The sequence below is a fragment of the Lichenostomus cassidix genome, chromosome 3, assembly GCF_008360975.1.
Source record: "Lichenostomus cassidix isolate B80296 chromosome 3, HeHo_3.0, whole genome shotgun sequence".
NCBI classification, from domain to species: Eukaryota; Metazoa; Chordata; class Aves; order Passeriformes; family Meliphagidae; genus Lichenostomus; species Lichenostomus cassidix.
The window spans coordinates 5,802,249-5,826,667 of NC_139483.1; the positions used below are offsets into that span (position 1 = coordinate 5,802,249).

Consider the following 24,419-nt stretch of genomic DNA (forward strand, 5'->3'; position numbering starts at 1 on the left):
TCTCTTCAGAGAAAAGCATGAAAAAGGGTGTTAGAGATGTTTCAACACCACCAAGAGTCAGGAGGCAGCAGAGTTGCTTCTTCAAGTGTGGTCAAATGAACTAAGACTTTTAAAGGAAACAAAATTAACTTGTGAGCCACTAGGATAGATTTTCAAAATGATTTGTTTTTAATGCCCATCAGTGAAAATTCCCCTTTTTCTGTTGTTACTAAGGAAAGACATTCTGATTTCTTCCCAGGGCTTTCAGTGACAGAAGGAGCAGGGAAAGAAGTGGAATGGGAAGGATCACAAAAAGGAGGAATCCTGGACTTGGCACCTCAGCCCTCGCCATCAAGGCAGCACCTGCCAGCACAGTGCTAATCCATGTGTCAGGCCATGTCCTGGCTCCTGCTCTTTTCCCTGGTGACAAATATCTTTACCCAGACAATTTTCCAGCCATCTGTTAACTGGGGGAACATCACCACTCCACATTCCCAGGAAAGCCTCCACCTGGGTGTTTCAGGCCAAAGGATAATTGAGATGCCATTCGAAAAACATCCCCAAAACAAGCTGGGTTTTAGAAGGGTGAGCTCTTCCCAGGTCAATTCCCCCCAACAGCACTAATGATCTTCTGAATAATGAATCAGGGCAGAGCAGCAGCTGGTGCAGAACCAGGAGAGAGCGGGAATAATCAGTCTGGCTGCCAAATTAAAACCAACACAAACAAATCAACCAGCACCTTTAAAGGGTATGTTCTGCCTAACTGGCCATGCTGACAGAGCTTCATTTCAAATGCCTGTTTTGGTTGTATCTCATAATTGCCTCCTGCAAGATAAATATTTCTGTCTTGTTTCACCTTTTAATGGCTGAAATGTTACTGTAAAGATTCCAAAAATCCGAAAAAGCAATTAGTGTTAGCTTTTGTTGGGGTTTTGTTAACTCTGGTAAAAACTTGCTTGTATCACAATAAGAAAATGATGAAACACCCAGTCCAGCATCTCCCAAGTCTCACAGCATGGATGAGGCAAATAAAGACTTGGATAAATCCACCAGGAGAAGAGCTAGGGCACAATCCCTTCCATTAAATGTAATTTCTCTTGGGTCTGCTGCTTAGCAAGTCCTCTCTGGAACAAATCAGGAGCATTTCCACTATTTATTTGCCCAAGGAAGTTATCCTGGAAGTTAAGCACTGGGAGTGGAGGTGGGCAGCGTTTGGTGTTTTTCTTGCAGCTTCAGCTAGGGAAGGCATCTCCAGCCAAGCTCAAACACATTTAAATATTCCACTTGCCTAAATGGGATTCTGGGATTAATGCCCATTGGGCTGTGTGCTCTCAGCAATACTGGGACTTTTAGCCATAAGACATAGAAAAGAGCAATGAGTAGAATGCTACAGAAGCTCCCAGATCTCTGGTGCTTTGCAGCCATATGCTATTTGTTCTGCTGCTGTTGTGTCTGGGCAGAAGAATCACAGGAATTACATGAAAGAGATTCACCTTTGCTATTCAAGGAGATGTTGTTTTTAAAACAGCAGAAGGTGTCCTCGAGAGCCCAGTGCCCCTCTCAAGTTCTGAGAAGTCAGGAAAGGTGAGCAAGAGACCCCCTGATTCTCCAGTGCTGGGCTCAGCCAGCAGCCCAGAGCAATGCTCAGGCAAGTACTGACCCAAAGACCTCACTGAAGGCATTCACAGCTTTGCAAACTGAACTTCACAACAATGTGCAGGTAAAAGTGTGATTTCTGACTACTGCCTGAGAAAAAAAAGGAAAAGCCATACATAATAAAAAAAGACACAATTTTCCTCTCCATTGGAAAAAGTTTGAAAAACTTCAGCATTTCAGATGTGCACTTTCTATTTCCAAATGCAAAAATGTATCTGCATGGTGCAAGCCCAACTCTGAGCTGGGTAAGAAGTTTCTTTAACTAAGGCAAGGTAAACAGAGTTCCTGTTGTCCATTCATTTATTCAGCTCTTATTCCCTGGGGCTAAACTACACCATCTCTCTTCTGTGCACAGCCCTGCTTTTCATTTTAGCAATTTGCTTATCGTTAGGCACTGTACTGAGTTTACTGCTGGGAATCTGGAATGTTAGACCTCAGAAGATGCCATCATTCATTATCCTTGATATCATCCACTAATCCAAACCCTATCTTTCATCTGCCTACAGGCCAGTCTCACACCACTCCATCACACCTTATCTACCTCAGTCCTATGTCTACCCCCACTGCAGTCAGAAGAGCTGTACCTGTGCTGCAGATAACGCCCTGTTTTCATTAAGAAGAATGAAAACCAGGATGAGGTAGAGGATGCAGATGCAGAGAGAATAACCATAAGGTGCTTGTGATCTCCCTCACCGTACCCTGGAGATTACAGGTGAGGTTTGAAGCTTCAGGAAATACACACGGAAGTGTCAAATGTTTGATACTTTTCCCTTTTGGAAGCAAGGTACAGAGCACATTTGTCATGTGCCATTATGGAAAGCACATTATTCAACTGCTGTGATGGAATGCAAATTGTTTAAGTGGCCATGGCCTCCCTGGGCTGGAGAAATGGCACTGCAGGGAGCTGATTGCTGAGGCCTCTTGCACACAGTGCCCAGGGGAGCTCTGCCAAGGGGGTTTTACCTCCCTGTCTGATGCCGTGTTGAGCTGACTTGTGAGTTAATATAAATTATTCATGGCCCTTTTATCAGTTGTTAGTCCTGCTTTGTCCTCTGCTTGATTTTGGTTCCAGCTGCCAGATTTCCTGGTGTCTTTCCAGTATAAATGATAAACTGATATTTCAGACAAATTTGTCGTTATTTGATTTTTGCTAACAAATTTGTACATTTTAGCACTTCAGTATTAATATATCCTAGGGTTAAATTACAGGAATTACAATGGTTGTTTTATCATCACAAAGAAAACTCTAAATGCTTTGTGCTCCATTGGAGTTGTGAAATTATTTTGACATTTTTAAATCCCAAGAGTTATTTCCAAGATACAATGGAATTGTTTGGTGGCTTCCTTTCGCCTTTTCTTTAGCTTTGCAGTTAGTAATAATTTTCTTTCCTAAGTAATGCCCATTAGCTACATGTATAACCTCCTGAAAAATATCCAAAAGAGAGTACAATCCACTGTTATAATCCTATCACAGCAAAACTGTTTGGGAGTTCCTTTGCAAAATGCCTTAAAAAATTGTGTGCACAAGGATTTTCTTTCAAGGGCTGAGAGGCTTTAGGCAAAAAAACCTCCTCAAAGTATTCAACTCCTTTTCAAAAATAAAACTATAAAATCATGTGAATTTATCCTACTTAATTAGATTTATTAGGCACAAAATCTAAGCACAAAGGAGCCATTTTCCAAGCAACTACAGAGAGCAGAATCCATTCCTCTTTAGAGTTTTCCTATCATAAAGCAGTTCAATGAACGTGGATGGAGCTGTGACACATGTACTACCTGAGGATTTGTCCCCACAACATTACAAGTGAATCCTTGACCCACATAGTTCTGTAGTTAAATACCCCACATTAACAGATCCTGCTGCTTCTAAATATTTGAAATGCCCAGAGAAAATACCCGTGGTATCCATTCATCCCTCTGCTGCTCTCTAATCCCATTACAACTGCACTACAATGTTGGAGTGGTTAACTGAGCAGTTACCAGAGTGGAGTACAGTTAAATGAATAGGAGATGAAGAGATGAGAGAATCCATGAGTGCCACAGGGAAAAAAAATAGATTGAAAGAGCCACTGGGAGATGCCATGGCTAAGATTCATAAATCTTTCAAATTTAGGCTGAGATGTCTGTTCTGAGCAAAAGGAAACCCCCAAATTAGGGGCTTCTTATCCTGAATATTTAATCCCACTATGATATCTGGTTTAAAAGGTGCATCTGCCCAAGACATCCACAGAGAAAGTAAGGAGGAAAAACACCAAGACACAGAAAAATCAGTTGTGCAGACTCTCCTTCTTTCCCCTTTCTTAAGACACCAAGCTCTGAACTGCCATGGGCAGTAAAGCTGAATTTCTGTCCCATGTCCAGAGCTCCTGACTGCCAGAAAAGCACAGATTTCAAAGCAGAAGGTGGCAAATGCAAGTGTCAGAAGAGAAGAACAGAAGAAAGAAGACAAGTGCCCAAGTCAGCAAAGCACTCTCAAGAGAGAGGACTTTGAAGAAATGAGTCACAGCTGACTTTTGGCAATGAAGACAAATAACATGTTAAAACAAAGCTGCAGACTGCTCCTTTCACAGGGCCACCTGACCCTGTCAGTTTGCAGTGCTCCCACCACATCCCACAGACTCTTCTGCTGAAGAACTGAATCTGTGGAGGAGCAGAAAGCTGCAGGAAAAAGCAACTAAAACCTGGGAACTGCAACAACCACGATGAACAGCTTCAGCAAAGCAACTAAATGAATGTTTACTTCCAGAAGTAACTATAAGTGATTAAGTGCTCTTGTTTCTTCCTCTGTCAGCCTGCTTTATACGTCTCTCATCTAACACCTGACCCTTGAGCAACAGTGAATTTAATAACTAGTTTTCTTTGTTGATAGCTGTATTAGCCTGGATATGCAAATAATACATCATAATATTAAATGGTCACAGCATTTATCACAACAACATCAAGTGCAATGCAATTCTCTGCTGTGCAGTCAGTCAAGCACGGACAGGGAAGTGTTCAACAGCTGCTTGAAATGAGAATATGTGAGCACAGGCAGCACTGCTTCAGGAGGTGACCCAGTCAGTCATGTAGCAGTGCCTGTTTCTGACAGAGGGCAGCTTCTGGTCAAGCACTTCCCCTTCTTTGTCTGAGGTGTTACAGAACTGCCTCCACAGTCACAATTGCTTTCAGGAAAATCATGCCAGGATTCAGAAATTTTGCCTCCCAGAAAGTGTAGTGTGAGAGACAGGCTCCTTACACATGTCAGGACTTTCACAAACCCCAGCATTTTCTGTTGAAATGAAAATGTCAGAGCAAGGTTTCGAAAAACTGTGCACTTTGATGCTGTTTGACCCTTTGGAGTTAGACCTTATATTGAGACCTGCCCCATAGGTTGTCTTCCAGCCTTCTTTAAGAAGTTTGCCCAGTGTGCAAAAAGGAATATGAGCTTTGTTTCTCCATTTATAATATATCCCTTCACCAGAAACTCAAGGAATGAAAGACAAGTGGAAAAAATGTCTCCTGTGCACATGTCAAAGCGTTTCTATCTGAACAGATGTCCTCCCTTTTCTGTCACCAAGCAAACACACTCTTGCATGACTCAACTAATGCACAAACATGATAAACCTACTGCAAACAAAACAACTGTGCTTTTCCTTCCTGATATTATTACATATGCCACATAGATGATAACTTTGAATGCAATGCTTTATTAATCAAAGCTGAGGTGGTTGCCTTTCTCAGTCATTAAAATTTCATGTTTGCATCTGCTGATCATCTAACTTTATCTTTCATGTTTTGCATTTTCCTTATATTTTACAATTCGTTAGCTGTTTGCTTGTGCTATTTCCCCAAGAATATTATGCATTAATTTTTGAAGTAATGAAGATATGTAAGTGTATACATGTAAAGTTTCTTGCCTATGAGTGATCTTGCTTTGAGGGACATATTTAATCAAGGCATTTTTACCTCTACAGAGCTGTGCACTGCAGAATTTCTCACATCACAGATTTACTTTTATCACTGAGGTAAACATCCCCAACATGATGCAGCACAGACTTCAAACTCCACTCAGCACTGAGACACAAAGTGGTCACCAGCATCCTCTTCTCAGCTGATTGAACAACTCCAAAACTTTCAAAGCTGTTATCCAGGCTGCTATGCAGAAGTTTTCCTAATGGAGAAATACTCCAGTTTCTTTCACAAAATGAGGTATTTTCAAAGGGCAGGTTTTACAGGCAACTCAAGAATCCAAATACAAGTGCTCCAGCCCCAAATACAGCTCTTAACTGCAGTATTGTACAATTCTACCCTCTCACTCTTCAGTGGAAATTCCTATCATTTCCACATCAGATACATCCTAAAACTTCCCCGCAAAACTAAACTGAATTTTAAGAGAAAAACTAGATTTTTTTTTGCTTTTATTCTTTATTCTAAATTGATGGAGTTGGGGGACAAGCTTTTGCAAAGTTGCCATATTAAAATAATGATCTCTGAAATCACATTTATGATAAATTGTACAAGCAAAGGTGATTAGAATGTATTAAGAAAAAAAGGAATTTTGGAATCTTCCTCTTGTGCCATGTCATCAGTAATACGGTATTAGCAGAGATTCATTGTCCAGCCCCTGCAGTAACCAAAGAAGTAAGAGCAGCAATTACCTCCACAACACACACTATTTCTGCCCCAAAACTGCACAGTCTTGCTCAGCCCCTGCCTTAAAACTGAACCAACTGTACATATGTGGACAGAGCAGGTTTTGCTTAAAGAATTAGAGCATCCTCCAGAATGATGACTTAACTCTGACCTGTAAGAAAAATTATCTTCCAAGAAAAGCAAAAAAACTAAACACCATTAGATTTACCAAGCACAGCAAATGAGCCCACAGGGAAGAACCAGTACACTGAATAAAACTATCAAACATTAGCCACACGACAGTCCTTGTTTTCCTCTTGTGCCTTACAAAATATTTTACAAAATACTAATGTTCCTTCTGAAAGTTCATGAAGGCACAGTTAAAAGCCATCTAGAGCTATCCTCAAGTGCTGTTCAGGAATGATCTTACTCATTTTCAGCACTTGAACATCAATAGACCCTCAATTAATCTGCAGTCCCTGCAGTTGGGTGAGGGCCGTTCAGCCTCCATGTTTCAGGGGGAAAATGTGCCTCTGGATCACCTATGAAAGATTCCAAATCCCATCCAACACGGAGCACAACCTGCCTGGCATTGCACAGATTCCTCACTCCTGACTTTTCTTTCTGAGTGAATTAAGAATTTCTTCTGTGCTCCAACACTGCAATGCAGAATTGGAAGGAATGTCCTGAGTTCAGTGAGTTGCTATCACAATGATCTCACTACACCATATTTCTCCTCAGGGCATCACATTAACGATTACAAGGAACATCTTTAAATGCTGAAACATTTTCTGAATATGAAATAATTTTTAATATAATTTAAATGGTTTCTGAGATCCCAATAAATATGTTTTTCTTTTTTAAAAAAATCAACCTGTTAATATCTGACTGTTAAAAGCCAGGAATTCACAAGCAATTTAAGCTCTTGAATAACTTGAAAGATTCCTCTATTAAATATTGAAAATTCCTTCCAAAGTATAAAATAACAGACATTGTGAATTAGGACAGAAGCAGTAATACCCTCTCTTTCCAAATTATCCTATTTCCCTTGTTCAGATGGTGTAATGTATTCTGGAGTGAATAATTCATGAGTACTGTGAGACCTTGGCCAACCCTGCACAAAATCAGCTGTGAACAACACACTGTTTGAACTTTCAGCCCCTTTGCTGTTGTTGCCTTCACATCCCAGCATCCCTGGTTTATTCGCTGGCACATTCTCCTCCCACCCTAAATCACCAATATTTGCACAAGAACCTGCCTCCAGACTTATCCAGCAAAACAAAAATGTATAGCACAAGCTAAAATCTATGAATGTAATCCCATGCTCCGAACTTTCAAAAGGTATTATAGCTAATTTTTCAAATATCTTGAAGGCACAAGAATCACGTTATCACTAGAGATCAGTGAGATATAGATGTTAATTCAGAAGTTTTGTGTTTTCCCCCCCTCCCTGCCAAAATACCTTAATTTACAGAAAAGTATTAAATACTTTAAAACATCCCACAAGCACTAATCCTCATACTCTGGTTTCAGGAAGTCAGACTATCTTTTAAACTTCTTAGAGAATAGCAGCCAGCTCAAAGATATTGCATTCCATGCACTTTAATCTTCCTCTTAGTCTAGAAGTGTGACAGAGAGAGGGCAAAAAGGTGTGGAAGAACTCAACACATTCATCATAATGGCAGCAACAGCCTGAGTTCTGCTCCAAGTCAAGAGAAATCTCACGTACACCACGCATGTCTGACTCCTGACTGTGGAAAGCAAGTTAGATATTGACGGAGGAACAAAAGGCATGTGACTAAGGGAATACAGATTCTTTTCAGACACTGGTCTGAGACATGTGAGGGAGATAATCCACATATCCATCGCTGCCTCGTTTTCCTAATAACATTTATCAGTGACTTTGGGAGTAATTTTTCTCTTTTCCACATGCTAGACCTCAACAATGAAAAGCTGTAGCCATAGTAACCCTGATGCCATTATTAGGGAGAACTGTACATCCACTCAGAAAAAAAAACAGTGGGTTTAAAATGAAACATCAGCACTGAAATGGCAAGGGCGGGGGAAAGGTTGTGCTGTGCTGTGTTGTGTTGTAAAAGCAAATACATCCAAGGACCAATTCAGCATTGGTGCCAATAAAATGAGCAGGTTGTGACATTCTGTGCTGCTGCTACCTTTTTACTTTTTTCTTTTTTTAACAACTCAGGCAGTTATGGCAAAGATGTCAAAAGGCCAAGAATGTCACCTGTGATATCCTACCCCCGCTGACGTCAATGGTCCGTCTCAGGATGATTTTGTAGGGACAGGATTTGGGCCACAGTTTACCTCTGGAGAGAGTTTCTGAGCAGGATAAAGTAGTGAATAAGCAGAGCAAACTACCTGCATTTCCATCCTGAATGTATCCTGGATGTCGGCGAGGCAGCCACACCACAGCTATAATCCTAAATCCTAACATCCTAAATTTGTTGTCGGAGAAACTTTCAAAATCACCTGGTAATAACAGTGTGGGTGAAGAGGAACAGCAACATTTCTCTGCCTCTGTAGGATCCCTTTGGGGAGCAATGTCTGTGCATCTGGCATTTCAGTGAACTGTGTTTTCTCACCTGATCACTGAGGTTTTAACAGCACTAAACCCCAATTATAGAAAGACAGCAGCATTAGGACTTTATTGGCTCATCTACCCACCTTTAACATGATCATGCCCTACAGAGGAGATGCAGAGGAGAGGCCCCAGATATGTGAGAAAGCTTCTGTTATTCACTCAGTTTCCTAAAACACCCCTAAACTTTCTATGGAAAGCCCTGATTTGGCAGGAATAGCCATCAGTGTCTGAATGTTCCCACAGGGAAAGGAAGCACAAGTTGGTGAGAGACAGAGGCACAGAGCAACTTTGGAGCTCCTCCAATGGCACCAGTGACCTGCCAAGAGTGGGTCTGTGAGATCATCCATGCCCCAAAGAGCCACATCTGAGCCCTATTTGTCAGTACCCCATAAAGACAGAACTGTTCATGGCTGCCATCCAAATTCAGCAAGGCTTTATAACCAGCAGCCCCAAAATCAAATAGCAACACCCAGGGACACCTGCAGTGATGCCCAACATGGCACTGGCTTTTCCCTGCCTTTATTTTGGAGTTCCTGAGAATACATCCTGATTTCTTTTACAGCATTTCTTCTGCATATTCCCTGTCGGAGCGAATGATAGCACTATAAATGCCTCAAAAACCATTTAATTTAGATTTAATAGGGCAGTAAAAAAATCTATGGGTTCTAAAAGAACACTTAGATCAGTTTAATGAGTACATGGGATAAATCTGGGCAAGATATCTTCCATCAAGACAACACAGTGCCAGGTTTGGAGTTCATTACCTGGGAGATATACTTGCTTACTTTACATTTGTAATTAAATTTGCAATAAAAGTTGCAACCCAACCGCATCTCAAACCCCCGTTTTTCAACGTGAATTAGCAAATGGAAATGCAGAAAACCCAGGAGCACTTCATCAGCTTGTAGTCATTGTGGGCATTCAGTGAAAATCAGCCCCTGAAGCTCCTGCACTTGGCACAGCCGGAATGCTCTCGCTCGCCAGATTCATTTCCAGGAGTTGCCCCGCTGAGGATGAGCTTTAATCAGCAATCCAGCCATGCAAAACCTACCCTGGCTCTATGTCTCCCTCTCCACCTCCCTTTTCCTCTTCTTTTTTATAGCATTCTTCCTTTTTAACCCATCTGCAGTAATCACAGCTCTGGGTCAACTCCTGGCTTTTATTCCTGCTTGGAGCTATCTTCGATCCCCACTTTTGATCCTGGGGGCTACTTCTGGACCTAATCCTGCAGCTTCCCTGAGTGCAGGGGTACAGCCAAACCTTCCCTTTCCTCTGCAACACAGCTGAGCAAACAAGGGCAGTGACAAAAAATAACCTAGAAGTGCCCACAGCTTCAATCCCTCCAGGAGGGAGAATGGATGGAGCAGCACAGAAAGATGGGAACGGTGTCAGACAAACCTTGCCTTCTCTCAGGTGGGGCACCAATGGACCCTCACTCAAGACTGCACTTGAACATTCTGGTTTTAAACTGTGCTTGCTGACACAGCTGAAAAATGCATTAAGGGGCTTATTAGGGAAGATGGATTTTGGAATATATACCTTTGCCATGTGGTTACTTTGCCTATGAAGTTCAATTAGCAGTACCTACTTCAGAGAGACCATGGAAGGTGCACTTATAATTAATTTATGTCCTGCATTTTAAGGTACTCAGAGGAAAGGTATCCTAAGGGCACAGTATTACTATTACTAGCATGTTTCTGCACTGGCTTGTAAATATCTGTCCTACTTCTCTTTACTTTTCCTTCATTTTCAATGAAATTATCATATTTGGGGAAAAAACAAATGCTAATTGTATGAAACCTTGGGAAAGAAAATGCTCAAATAAGCTTGGAAATTAGATTTTCTCTTATAATTGAGCAAGTTTATTTTGGGCAATAGTACATGTAAGCCAGAAGAAAATGGGAATATAAAAATATATAGGATGTCGGCCACATAATGCTTCCTTGCAAGAGGAGGAACAATAAATATTTAATAGAAATGCAAATATAAAGCCATCTGAGGAGCAACTTTTGCCATAATTTCACAGGGAGAGACCAAGTGCAGCTGGGTTAACACCCTGAACCTCCTTCTGGAGCTGGACCTTCAGCAATTCATCCCCCACACCTAGAAGGGATTGAGCTGAATTATTTACGTTTTGGAAATCTTTGGCAGTCAACATCCATCAGTCCAGCACAGGAGATGCAGTTACTGCCTGTTGCTCCAGCCAGTGCTGCCTGACAAGCTCTCCTCACATGAGAAATCCCATAGAAGGGCCCCTCTAGCTCCAGGAATTATCTCCTTGCCCATCTGGGTGCTGGCAGGTGATGACACCTGCAGGAAGCAGAGCCTGGGCCAGTGGCAGCAGCAAGGACAGAAAATTGGCTTGTTGCCCTAGCCTCTGGCAGCAACTGTGGAGGAGCTGTGTCCAACAGCAAATGAAAGAACCTAAAGACTGTGGTACGTTGTTTTCTTATCTCTTGGATGTCTTTTGATCCGCATGATCCAAATGAATGGGTTCTCTGTAATAATTAAATACTGAAACCCATTTAACTGATCCTATCACCAAGTGCCTAACAGGAAGCATAAATCATTTTACTCCCTGCTTTCTTGGTAAAACAAAACCTCTTTTTTTTTTAGACCATTTGTTTGGATCAGTAGAGAATCTTCAGTCAGAGAAATCTGCATGGAGCACTGATTATGATTTGTTCTGAGATGCCCCATGCTCCTGTGCTGCAGCATCACCTTTCTTTTAGAAATGAAGATTAATAGAGAGTAATTTGGTAGGCAAAGCTAGAGCCATCAGCCTGTGGTCATTTGTTCAACATGCAGGTTTAAAATGGAAAAAATGACTTAAACACACCTGGCTGGGAGCACTGGATTGTCAGCACTATAACTGTTTGGCTGAACCACTGCTGTGAGGACCAAAGGTGGGCAGGGTTCATCCTTATCCACAAAGTTACTGCAGGGTGCACTCAGCAGATTACTTTGTTTGCTCCTGGAGAAAAAAGAATTTCAAGAGATGGAGTTAAAACCCAAATATTTGCAGTACCACATCTCTGCCAAAGCACTGCACCTCAGAGTAGAAGTGGAAGTCCAACACATTTACATTTGTTAAACATGTACCAAAACTCCTCCAGTATTTCAGGTAAGGTAGCCACAAGTATAAGAAGCTTGTATTTGGACCTGATGTTGCTTCCTCTATTTGTCTTCATGTTTTCCATGGAAATAGGAAGTACCTAAAGTTGTAAATGGGGTGATGTCACCAGACAGAGGCGCTTGAGAGTGACACTGCCACACCCAAACTGGTGTCACCTTGTGCCATTTCACACCAGGCACAGAACTCATACCAGTTTCCACCATGGACAGAAGAGCTTTTCCAGTACTATTTTTTTTTTTCCTCTGTAAAGTAACACAACTGATGAAACTATTTTTGCACCTGGCCTTGAAAACAAAAGGTGACTTCTCCCACTGTCAGCTCTGCAAACTCAGCCTGACACCCAAAAGCAAAGCTGGGATATTTCTGGCTCTTGTATCTCTGCTAACAACAAAACCATAGCTTCTTAAACTCTGCTGGAGAGCCACGAAGAACTTCAGCCTCAGGAGACTGGTGCCCTTGGACTTCCTCTGCCAGAAGAGTATACCTGGCTACATGCAGGGGGAAAAGGGCTTTTCCAAGGAGGAATTCAGGCTCTGTGAAACCAGTTGGATAAGGTCTTGAGCAACCTGGCTTAGTGGCAGGAGCAGTTGGGACAGGATGATCTTTAAGGTCCATTTCAACTCCTTAACATCCTATGATTCTGCGTCCCTTATTTTTGGTATTATGTCCCATGCTCTGTTTGAGCCCTGTCCCACAGGCAGCTTCCTCAGGGAATTCACTGCTGTTTTCCTCATGTTCAAGACTCATTGAAGAGCTTAATACAGACAATATTGCTTCCTTCACATTATCGTATTTTAAAGAATCCCACTTCAGTTTTGCTCCTGACGTGTTGTGGTGCAGAACCACAGCACAGCTCCATTTCCCTGTGTCCATATGATTTTCCCTTTGAGCACATTCCTGGTGGAGGCCAGGGTAGAAATTCCTGTCTGTTTACAAGGGCTCTGAGCAGTGGCAAGGGACCAACCTCTCTACACTGGGGACAAAACACATTTGAGCCCTTCTGTAGCTTGTAAGATTCTTGTTTGCCAGACAAAAAGCATTGGTGAAACTCAGGATATAAGGTAAAAATGACATCCTGTCACTTTTCTCCTTTTCTACTTCTGTAGAGTAGCCCCAGGGAGTGTCTTCACCCTCTATTTAAGCTGGAAGAAAGCTGAGACATCAGCCATGAATTTCTGCAGTGCAAAGGTACTTCAAGCCCACTCCTTTCCTTCCTGGCCATGCCATAGCCTGGACACAGTGGTGGGACAGCAGCCAACAGAGCAATGCCAGGCATTCCTGCCAGCAGCAGTTTCTTTATACCCCTGAAACAGTGCAAAAAAAATAATAGTGCCACCAGAGGTGTATCTGCTTTCAGCTTCCCCTGTTATCACCCTACTTTGATAGCACAACTGTGCATCTAAACGATCTCTCACCAAAGAGCTCTATTTCAATCTTTTTCTTGTTCATTGCTCAATAAATAATAACATTTTGTTTTCATGGACTTAAATTCAAATGTTCTATCCAAGGTGTATACCTGGGAACAGCTCCCCTGTAGGCCAACTCCTCTTTTGAGAAGGATTTGGTAACAAGTTGAACGGACCGGCTGATTCCCAGCCAATTATTTATTCAGAGAAACTTCTCCTGCTTGTGAGCAGACTGCAAAGTCCTCAGGTCTGTTTCTCACTCAGAATTATTCATGGCTTTTCTCAGTGACAGATAGTTGGTCTGCAAAAATGTGCATTTCACAATTTTTCACCCGAAGAAAGCTCAGTCAGTCAGGGATCTGGGAACGTGACAATCCATACAAGAAATACAACCCTGTGCTGCACTTTGTACACTGACACAATGCAACACCATCCTAGAAAAAGAGCTAAAGATGCTCGGATTCTAGGAAAAATGTTGGGTTTTTTAGACTTCACCTGGACAGCTTCATCCTGTGCTTCTGTTAGGGGAATGCCAGCAGCATTGTTCCAATAGCCAGAGTTTTCAAATGTAGAGAGTTAATGCCAGTACCCCAAACAGCACACATCTGTTTTTTGCCTGTAGAAGGTGATGAACTATCAAGAAGAAAACTGAATTTCTTAAAGGTACTGCAAGATCCCTGTCCTAGTGAAGCCCACCGGAAATCTGCCATATAGTCCATCAAAGTAATGGTATTTTTCCTACTCAAAAGAGGACCACAAGCACTACCATCTTTGATATGGTACCTCTTATACAAATGTACCCTGCATATTTTTATTTCTCAGCAATAAACATTTGGAGAGTTTGTCTTTATAAATGGTTATTTTACCAAGCTGTATATTTACACAGACATAATTTGCCAGTCCCTTTGTTCACTCGACAGCATCCAATTATCCTCTGAACTCTTTCACAGAGCACTTAATTTCTCACTTTGGCAATTCCTACTGTATTTCAGCTAACCTTTGTGCCCAGGCTCTCTACGATCTGTTAATAGCTCTGGCCTTTAAGAGCTGCAGAGCCACTGACAATTCCCACCACGTCCCTTCCCTGTGGCACCACAGCCCTCCTGCCCAGCTGTGCACTTGTCTTCCCCACCTGGCTTCTGCTGCAGCCCCACCTTTCCTAACTCAAAAATTTTTGTTGCTCTCTAACTGTTCTTTTGTCCACAGGTAAGGTCTGATTCAGTTGTGTTTACTGGTGCCTGGAGCCCTCTGCAAACCTGTACGTTTTCCTTCCTACAACTGACAGGCTACAGTAACACATTCCCCTAAACCATGTGTTAAAATTCAGTCTATTTTTATTTTGCAAAAATGCTAGCACCGACTGGGAATTGCTCCTGCTTCAGCACTGGGGGAGGAGGGAGAAAGAGGATGATTCTGCAATTAGTGATGCCCAGCTCTGCTCCTCCTCAGGAGATGACCAGCTGCTGCAGCAGCAGGCCAATGCTCAACATTGAGAAAACCTCCCTGAATTTTCTTCACTATCCTTACAACAAGTATAACTGGATACAGAATGATATCCAAACAACTTCATTGGGAAAATCTTGAGAAAAAAAGAACTATTTTCAATAGTGATCAATATTTTGGGGGAGGGGGGAGAAACCCCAACCCCCTAAAAAAGCCCCAGCAAAACCCCCCTACCAATTACTTAAATTCGGATAGGGAAGATTTCATTTATTTGAGGCCCCAATATGTTGTGAAGTTGTCCTTAAGGAATGGCTTCAGCTTTAAGCACTAATCCACTTTTTAAAATACTCCCCGAGTGTTTTGAGTCCGTTTTGAACACGCCTCCCCCAGCCCTCCCCAGAGAGCACCTGCTTCGCTCTGTTTGGGATGATGTAAGGCGAGAGCCACATGTTAAATGCGAGGGTGTCCTCTAGCGGTGGCAGGGCCGGATCTTCTCCCTGGGACACAGGCAATCCAGGAGGAAAGGATCGAGGAGGGCTGATCCCTGTACGTTCAGTGCCACCCCAAACACAGGCTTTGCTCTTTATGCAACATTTTTGCGTTCTTCTTCCATCTTTTTTGTTTCATTTCTTTCCTACTTCTTCGTTAGCTCCCTTGTGATTTCTTTTTCACTACATAACATCCATACAGAAATACAATCTACAGCTTTTCCTAAAAACAGTGGCAGGTTTAGGGAGTCGGTGAAGTGAATTGAAAACAAAAACATGGCCAGAAAGTGACTTTATAGCTAGAGTGGAATAATTTCTTTTTGAAATCTGAAGGCACTTTTACCAGAAATCTGCACTTTGATTTTCACCAGTGCAGAATAAGTCATTAATCCACAGTGTTCACTACCAAACTGCAAACCCTGCAGCTTCCTGTACTTTCCTCCAATTCAGCTACAGGCCAGCAATGCAACCCTGGGGGCTCAGGACACACAGAAAATATCACACATTTTTCAAAATGCCTGAGCCCTCCTGAAACTAATTTCACACGGCAGGTGGCAGTAGGTTGTTCCACTCATTAATTTTTGCTGATAATTAAATTATTATTTTTGATATAATTAATTAAGCCTCAGTAGCATGGGTTTGGTTCTGATCTCAAACGATTCATCTTGTAAAACCTTGCAGCCATTCTCATGAAGATTCATGGCCCTGTTTGTGTGTCTGTATAGGAATATAAAAAGGTCTGTCAGCTGCTCTTTTTTGTGCTCTGCCATCCTGTGGATTTGTTGGCATTGAATCAAAAGGAAAAGATTTCTGTCTATATGTTGCTACAAAGTAGCAAGAGGTGATACACAGTAATCACAGACAAGCGACTGAGAAGAGCAAAAAGAAGGAGAAACCCATTTCTGCTCTTTCCCATTCTGCTTTTTTCTTGCAGGGAGAGAGTTAAGAGGAAATTTGGTGTGGTTTCTTTTAGGCAATAAAGATCAGAACTACTGCACACAAGTCAAGCTGCAAATTTGCTCTTCAATGTTGCTGTGCTTCCAGGGAAGGAAAGCAAACCCTAGAGCAGCTGGGAGAACAAGGACATCCCCAGGTACTCCTGACAGGCAATGCTGTCACGTTCAGGGTGCCCACACACTCTCAAGCAAACACATCAAACCACAGCACCTGGAAACTTGTGAAGTTGGTCTGAAAATGTCCTGGGAACCACAAGAGTTTGGGAAATTTTTCATCCTACCAGCTCTCTCCCTGCAGCTTAATGCTCTTGCTGCCAATCCACAGTCCCCAGAAAACACATTTGTTGTAAGGAAAGGCTGTTTTTCAAGCCCCTGGATGACTTCAGGTCAACTGAATGAACTGTGAGGTTTTGTGTGAAGTTTCATTTTTCTTGCTCCAAACAAACTGATGGAAAACACAAAGATTGGCAGAGCAGGCACAGAAATTGATGGACATAGCCATTGTTTGATGAAAGCTCAGAGATGTGGGAACAAGACAGTGAGGAAACAAGTTTGAATGATGTGTTTGGGTGTCAGCCTCCAGCAGATTGCAAAGCCCCACAGTAAATGTGATTCACTCCTGACAGCTTGGGGAAAACAAAGGTCAGGAGTTACCTGCTGTTTTGGATACTAAAATAGCTTGCCAGTAGAACATCAGATATTAATGATATTGGTGTTTTAACCCGAATCAAGTCTTCCACCTCTGCTAGGGAAGCACTTGCTGGTGTCACCAAGCATAACTGAGGTTATTGATCCATGACTCAGTTGTGGAACTGTGGGAGCTTCCCCCATGCTTCTCAGGCTCGGGGAATATTCAGAGCTAATGGCTTCAGCCCCACGTATTTCCTCCCAAGGAATCTGCCAGGGCTGACACACATTTCTGTCTCTGACTTAAGCCTTCTGGGCACAATAATGTCCCCATGCCAGCACATCCAACTCACTCAATCTGTGTGCTCATCCTTCCCTTCTGATTATTTCCAGGTTCTCTGGGCCTGTTTCCAGTGGATATAATTGTTAGTATTACATGCTAATCCTGAAAGTACATTGTTCTTCCTAATATTCTCAGTCCTTAAAACACAGGGTATTTAAAAGAGAAGAAACACAGTTTGATGTCTATATTCTTCTACTTCAGGACTTCTGTAGAAAACCTCTTACTGCCAGTCTCTCATCACAACGTGCAGTGGGTAAAATGCAGAATACGTTTTTAATATAACAGTAATAAATATTTTAGTGGTAACTCCTTATTGTAGGACTTAGCTATGCTAAAAAAAATTAAGTTACCTCAGTTATATGACTTCAGGTAAAGTAATAACATAAATACTTTTGATAGCCAGGTTTTGCAGTGCAAGCCAAGAAAATGTTCTACATAAACAGAGATATGAAAATTATTTATTACTGTCACTGGCCAATGTTACATGAACCTTTCTGCATTCTTCGTACCACCTAAGAACAAGCACAATTCTCCTTTGCTTCATCCCAAGTGATCTCACATGATAGTCACGCTGAATTATGAGCCTAAACAGGCATCAATCACTGTGGAATTCCACAACTCATTAGCTTAAAAGTGGGTAAAAATGCTTTAAAAAAAAAATGCAGAGGGGGAACAGAGAACAAGTGAGAAATGTGATGTTATACAATGAACATCAAAATTGCTAATACATATCTTGTTATAGCTCAACATCAGCAAGACTGGTAGAACCATCCTCTTAAAAAAAAAAAATAAAAATGTTTATACTTAGTAATTCCCATTCATTAATGCTAAGTAGCTTGAAACAGTTCCCAGTACCCAGCACAGCGTTGTTGGCAAAGCAGCTTCCAGCACTGTGAAAATGTTCTATTTCTGTAATGCAATTTAATCGGTATTAATTCACTTCTTATTCACTGAAAGGCCTGTAATCACCAGAAAGACTCTTGGTATTCATAGAGGAGCAACGTGTGTAATTCCATCAGAAATGCACTGCACTCCGGGATTCAGGGTAGCATAGCTAAAGGCTTCCAAAAATTTGTCCCATTATATACCAACGTCTGTCTTCCAGAGCTTTCTGACTCATCTGTACATATCTAGTTTGAGTTTAAGGCAAAGCTTGAGGAAATATTTTTATTATTAAATGACTAAAAGCTCTATTTTTCAGCATAATACCATCCAGCAATATAGTTATTTCTCTCTTGTTAAGTCAAATGTTCAACTTAATTAAGGAAATTCTCAGGGAAGATCTGATTTCTGTCAGCCAGTGGCAGGAACACAGGCTCAGAGAAAATAGCTGCTCCTAAAACAAAAATCAGGGCATTTTGAAAGCATTAGACTGTGGCTTTATACTTCATTTTGCTCTAGGAATGCCATTTTGTAAAAAAAATGTCAGTACAGGGTGCAAAATAAACTTGGGTCAAAACAGAAGACAAACCAGAAAGCACGATTGAACACCTCATCTCAATGAACGTCCTCAAACGCCTTCTTGTATGCACTATTTTCTTTCTTTTTGCTAAACCCCCTGGCCTCTGCTCACTTGAAAACTGCTGAAGTTTTCAGCTAAAAACCTATCAAGCTTCAGCCTTAAACAATGCCTTCATCAGACATCGATGAAAACTACGTGTTTCTCTTCACAAACAGAAGAGAATGTCTCTACAGGAAAAGCAACATGAACAACTAATCTTCATTAAATCTCTTCACTGAGAAACACAGAGGAAAACTTGCATCTGAACCTGTAATCGTTCATGGCCAATTATTTTTTCCCCAAAAACCCTTCTTGTTTTCATTAGTGGTAAAGCTGCCCTCATTTGTATGCCATATCCTATTTTCAGGTGTGTGGGCAGCACAGCAAACCCCACAGCTCTCAGCTGGGCACCAGCACAACCCAAAAAAGCCACATGAGAGTTTTGCATGGTACCAGGATGGCTCTGAGATGATCCATGCGATGCACAAAGTGTCACTCGAGGCCCAGCAGAGCAGGAGCCCTGGGAACTCATCCACTCAGGAAAACTTGAGGAAACTCTGTTGCCATTCACCAGTTTGCACATTCCTTGGGGCTGGGCAGAGCCTCCCTTCAACACTGTTACAGTTGGGTCTGTCAGAGCCTCCCTCACACCTTTTTTCCCTTTTTTGGAACTAAGCATTTCTTTCAAACACAGCCACCAGCACCTCCCTTGTTATGTGACAGCTCTGTGATAAATCTGCCATGAGGCTGACATGAAGACATGAAAGATTTTGCAACTCCCTAACCCATCTAAGAGGTTTCAGATCCATTTTTTCACCTCTAAGGAAAATGCCTGAATGGCATCTGCGTGAGAAAAGGGGAAAGAGGAGACTCAGAGCTGAGAATTCCACTCCACTCTGTAAAATCTAAACAAACCATCCTCAGAATCTTTGAAGAGCAGAGCATATGTGTGTAAAACTCGCTAACCCAGTGATCAGGACATTCTCCTAGGAGGAGGATTTACGTGTCTTTTACAGAAAGCCATGGCTGGATAAATAAACTAGTCCCTGGAGATGGCACTGAAAAGTCAATGTTTCCTGCCAGATGGTACAGCACAGTGCCTGTGGGAGCTCCCCCAGCTTCCAGCAGAGCTCCCTGCCCCGAGGACACCTGAAATACCAGGGAAGAGCACGGGAGCACAGCAGGGGATTCTGTGTGGGGAAGCACTTGGACTGATCACTAAACAACCTCTGCCTCCATCATAAACACTTCTTGATGCAAAACCAATTGCTACACATACCCCTCAACCTTCAGAGAGACAAAGATAAGGATCTGATTCTGTTTTTATTTTCACAGGCCAGCACAAAATGAAGTGTGAGGAGGCTGATAAATGCAAAGAGCATGGTGCCATGGTTACCAGTGACATTAGATCCCTAGCTGAGCAAACTGCTGCAGGAATGATTTCTGTATAAACAGAATTACTCAATTATGTCAGCTGTGTGTCTATAAAACGTGATGCAATTGGATTTCACAGATGCAGGAGGTGGTTGGTGTTTGCTCTGCCTGCGTGGAAATGCCTCAATGAACTCTTTTGCTCTGCTCAGTGGTCCCACTGCTTTCACTCTGACTTCTCTGACCACACCAGCTCTGCCCTGACTCCCAAGAAACCAATTCATGGCACTGAGCTGGCTGCAGTTGTGGCTATTCTCAAGTCCTCTCCCATATCGTTCCAAGCAAAATAAAATATGCCAAAGACTTTAATTTTTCTCTGTCTAGTGGAAAATATACATTTACCTTGCAGGACATAGTAGAGGCCAAAAAAGCACTGGACTTCTGGAAACTTGAGTCATTCCTTTCTCTAGAATTACAAGCATAGCATGATACTGGCTGCAGTTTGTCTGGTCTAACTGTGAGCCAAAGGCAGAGCAGGTTGCTGGGGCTGGTCCAGCTGAGCTGTGACTACATCCAAGGATGGAAATATCACAGCTGCTCTGGACCCCTGTTCCATGTTTTCCCAAGCTCACTGAAGCATTATTCCATGGGGTAAGTTTGTAAGATGAAGCAAAGCCTCATCATCTTGCTTCGCATCTATTTTTGCTACTTCAAAGCAGAAATAATATTATAACCATCTTTCTTAAAGTGGCCAGAGACCTGTTGATGAAATGCATGGAAACTGTTATTTCCACTTACAAATTCAAATTATAATCTGAGAACAGCAACAGGTTTAAATGCAAGCATGCAAAAGCTGGTTTTTTTTGAAGTAGAAGGAAGAGGAATTAATCATATTCCTAGCTCTGATGCACAGACCTGTGCTGCATGCAGTTGCTGCTCAAAGAGGAGAGACACCAGTCTGGACACTGGGGATTTGGCACCAGTGACATGATTCCAGAAATAAGGATTCCAGAGATTGCAATAGTAGACATCCCTCTGATGGGATACAGGTTTCATTCACCAAACAGAGCAACAATCAGTGGGTAACAGCTGAAAGCCAAAAACTACCAATGATATTTGATAAGGCAGCAACAAAAGAAATCCTCTAGGATTCCAAGGAGAAGGCAAGATCCTACTGTGAGTTAAGCACTTACTCTTGTCTTGGATGCAGGAGGATATGAAGTGAGACTGCAAACTAGTCACAGGTACTTGAACACCAAACTGCTCCATAAAGCTCTGACTTTAGGCATGAATAAAACAGAGCAGCTGAACTTCCAACCTCAGTACAAAGTGCTCTGCAGTGACTGGTTCTCAGCAAAGGTCAACAGGACTAGCTGTGCCCTTGGAAAATACTGTCCTAAACAGGAAAAATTTATCTTCTGGGTGCTTGTGTTAAAGCTACACAACACATGCACACCTGGGAATATCTGGGGCTCCCCTTCCGTAGTGCCCAATAGGAAATGTGGGACACAACATTACCTTGGGGATGAGCAGGAGGTGCATTTGATGGATTTATTCAGTTTGTATCACACCCACACAGCAGCACTGCTGTGAGCAGCTATTGACAATACAAGCGTTGTAGTGGCATGGATTTTACACTCAGAAAAGAAATTACTAAACTGGCCTCAATCCCTTCTTCATGCCTACATGGCATCACAAATTAAAGGAGACACATCCACCAACAGCTTGTCATTAGCACAATCAAGTGGACCATTCCTACCAGCCTCTGAGATGATGACAGAAATAGTGTTTGACCACAGGAGCAAAAAACCAAAGAGGATTTTTTTTTTCAAGATTCTGCCTCAGAAAAGTAACTCTTGATGGTCTCAGACTAATCCAAATATAGCTGATAAGTATCATTTGGTGGGTTTTTACAACTAGTACTCTTTCATATCTCACTTCACATCTCTTTAGGATCCTTATCCCTTAAAAGCCCTTGATTGATGCTGTGAAAGAAAACCTCTGAAATCCTCATCTTCTGGCTACTTTCAGCCATTTACTGTCAGATACCCACCGTTAGTGACACTTTCTCCAGCTTCAGATGCTGGTCACAAATTCTGGAAACAGGTGAGTTACACTCTACCTGCCCCTGCAGCCAACACACAGAATTTACAGTTTACTTCTCTGTTGTCTTGGCACATATAGACACAACTTCTGCTTATTCCTTCTTTGCCCCACAGTCACAGCAAACAGCTTCTGAATTTCCTTGTCCTGGGACTGCTAGATATAGAGAATGGCATATTCACGGGATTGGTTTTTTTTTTTTTTTTGAGAAAACAAGTATTTGCTGTGTATTTGAAATTTTCTTATGGTCTTTTCATCACTGAGCTTAATGTGGTGGTGTAAGAAAGAGGGTAAGTTCAGGAATAAGGAATTCTAAGGAAAGGTGTCCAGGGGTACCAATATTGTTTCAGTAAACTGTATCTTATTTAAACACAATTTCAGGTCTGTGAGTGGATGTCAAGGAAGCAGAACAGAGCACAAAAGGTCACAGGAGTGCAGGTGGGCTGACCTGCACAATCTCACACACCACTGCCAAACCAACAAATCACAGAGGCACTCAGCTCTTAACCAGAAATGGTTCATAGCCCATCTCCAATACTGAGACTTAAAAACCAAGGGGGACAATTATTCCATTCATACTTTCATCATCCTTTTATAAGCCATTCCCTCTGCCTCAAAGAGTAAATTAAGGAGAAGAGGATTAAACAGAGAAGAATAGTAAAGGATGAAAAAAGGCAAAACATGAAAGGATAACAATGACACAAATACTCTAATTTCACCTCTCAGTAACAACTTTAATTTTTAATTCCTCATTGACTGAGAAAGCACTAAGTGTATTAAATAAAGTGCTTATATACAATTTCTGACTAGTCTAATCAAATTTTAAAAAAAACAAGAATGAGGAATTTCTACCAAAGTTATTTTTAATGTTAAACTAAGAAAACTCTAAGTCTTATTATCTGTTTTTTCATCTGAATAGCAAAATGCTGCAATTAATTCCTGATTTATTTTTCTTTTCCATTCTGTATGGATTAATGGGATTTAATAATTCAGTTTTATTCCCATACACATCCCCTCTTCTATAAAAGTGCTCCTACCTGCCAGTTCCCCAGTATGCTTATTCCAACAGATATTACCCCAAAATCTATAGCTCCCTATAATGTTTGAGGCTGTTCTTGCAGAATACTGTAACCCCAAAATCAGAGTGCTGAGTTTTCATAGGTGTCCTCGGTAAGCCCCACAAGAGATTTCTGAAGTGAACTGTAATGGAAAGAGCTGACAGGCACTTGGCACATTGCTGGTAAGTCAGAAAAGGGCAAGGAAACAGCTTGCCAAGTGTGCCCAAAAGGATGTCTATTTTGATAAATTCTCCCCTGATGGAGGATTTAGGGGATTAGCTCCTGACCACACTCACTTGGAAAGTCCCAAACAGGGCAAAACCAGTTCTTTACCTCATTTGTATCATTACCTGATTTATGTGAGCCAAGTACCTGTTATAAAGACATGCACATGGAAAAGCATTTAGAAAAGCACACACAACATTTACCTTCTGCAGAATAAAACAGAATGTGTGTGTAAACAAATAATTCTACATTGACATCCTTCCTGCTTTACACCTGCCCATCCAGGGAGAGGGAGAGCCACAAATGTTGCTTTGTCTTTCATTCCATATGGGAAGCAGCTAATGCATTTTTCTAAATACTTTTTATTTAAGACAAATTTACCCTATCCTAGCATCAATCTCTTCTAAAATAGCCATTTCAGCAACCATGCGTAAGACGTTTTTTTTCTAATGACAAGAGCAGTAACAACAGGATTTGAGGTGTCAGGATTCAAGATAATCTCTTGGCAGAACACCAGAAGGGAGTTGTAGGAAACCACACTATAAATCTGGCTGAGGTGCTAAGGCATTTTAAACAGTGAATCTGCTTTATCAAAGCAGCAATTGTGTCATCTCTCTTTTTACCTTTGCTTATTTTGGGTATTTCTAATGCACTCACACAGTTGTACTTAAGTGCCAGACAGTAATTTTGTAAAGGACTGAGTGTGAAAAGCCATGATTTCACAACCACTCCTAATACAGCTAAAAGCTGCATATCAAAAAAACGTGGCAATATAAACACTTAAAGACTCTAATACAATTCAAGAAAGAAAAGGGAAAAAAGGGGAAAAATCAGATGTTGTGAGACAAAGAAGTAGAAATAAAAGCAGCCAAGTAGGTGTTGGTTTGAAGGCACTATGAAGGCACCAAAACATC

At 41.7% G+C, this 24,419-nt stretch overlaps 1 long non-coding RNA gene across 2 annotated transcripts in view; it reads right to left on the reverse strand.

Annotated features, from left to right (window-relative positions):
* LOC146438940 (uncharacterized) overlaps positions 1 to 24,419 on the reverse strand; it is a 50,053-nt gene that overhangs the window by 8,444 nt on the left and 17,190 nt on the right. For both annotated transcript variants that reach the window (XR_014851214.1, XR_014851215.1), the window contains exon 3: positions 11,688 to 11,822. This is a non-coding gene — a long non-coding RNA (uncharacterized LOC146438940). The remainder of the gene's footprint in view (positions 1 to 11,687; positions 11,823 to 24,419) is intronic.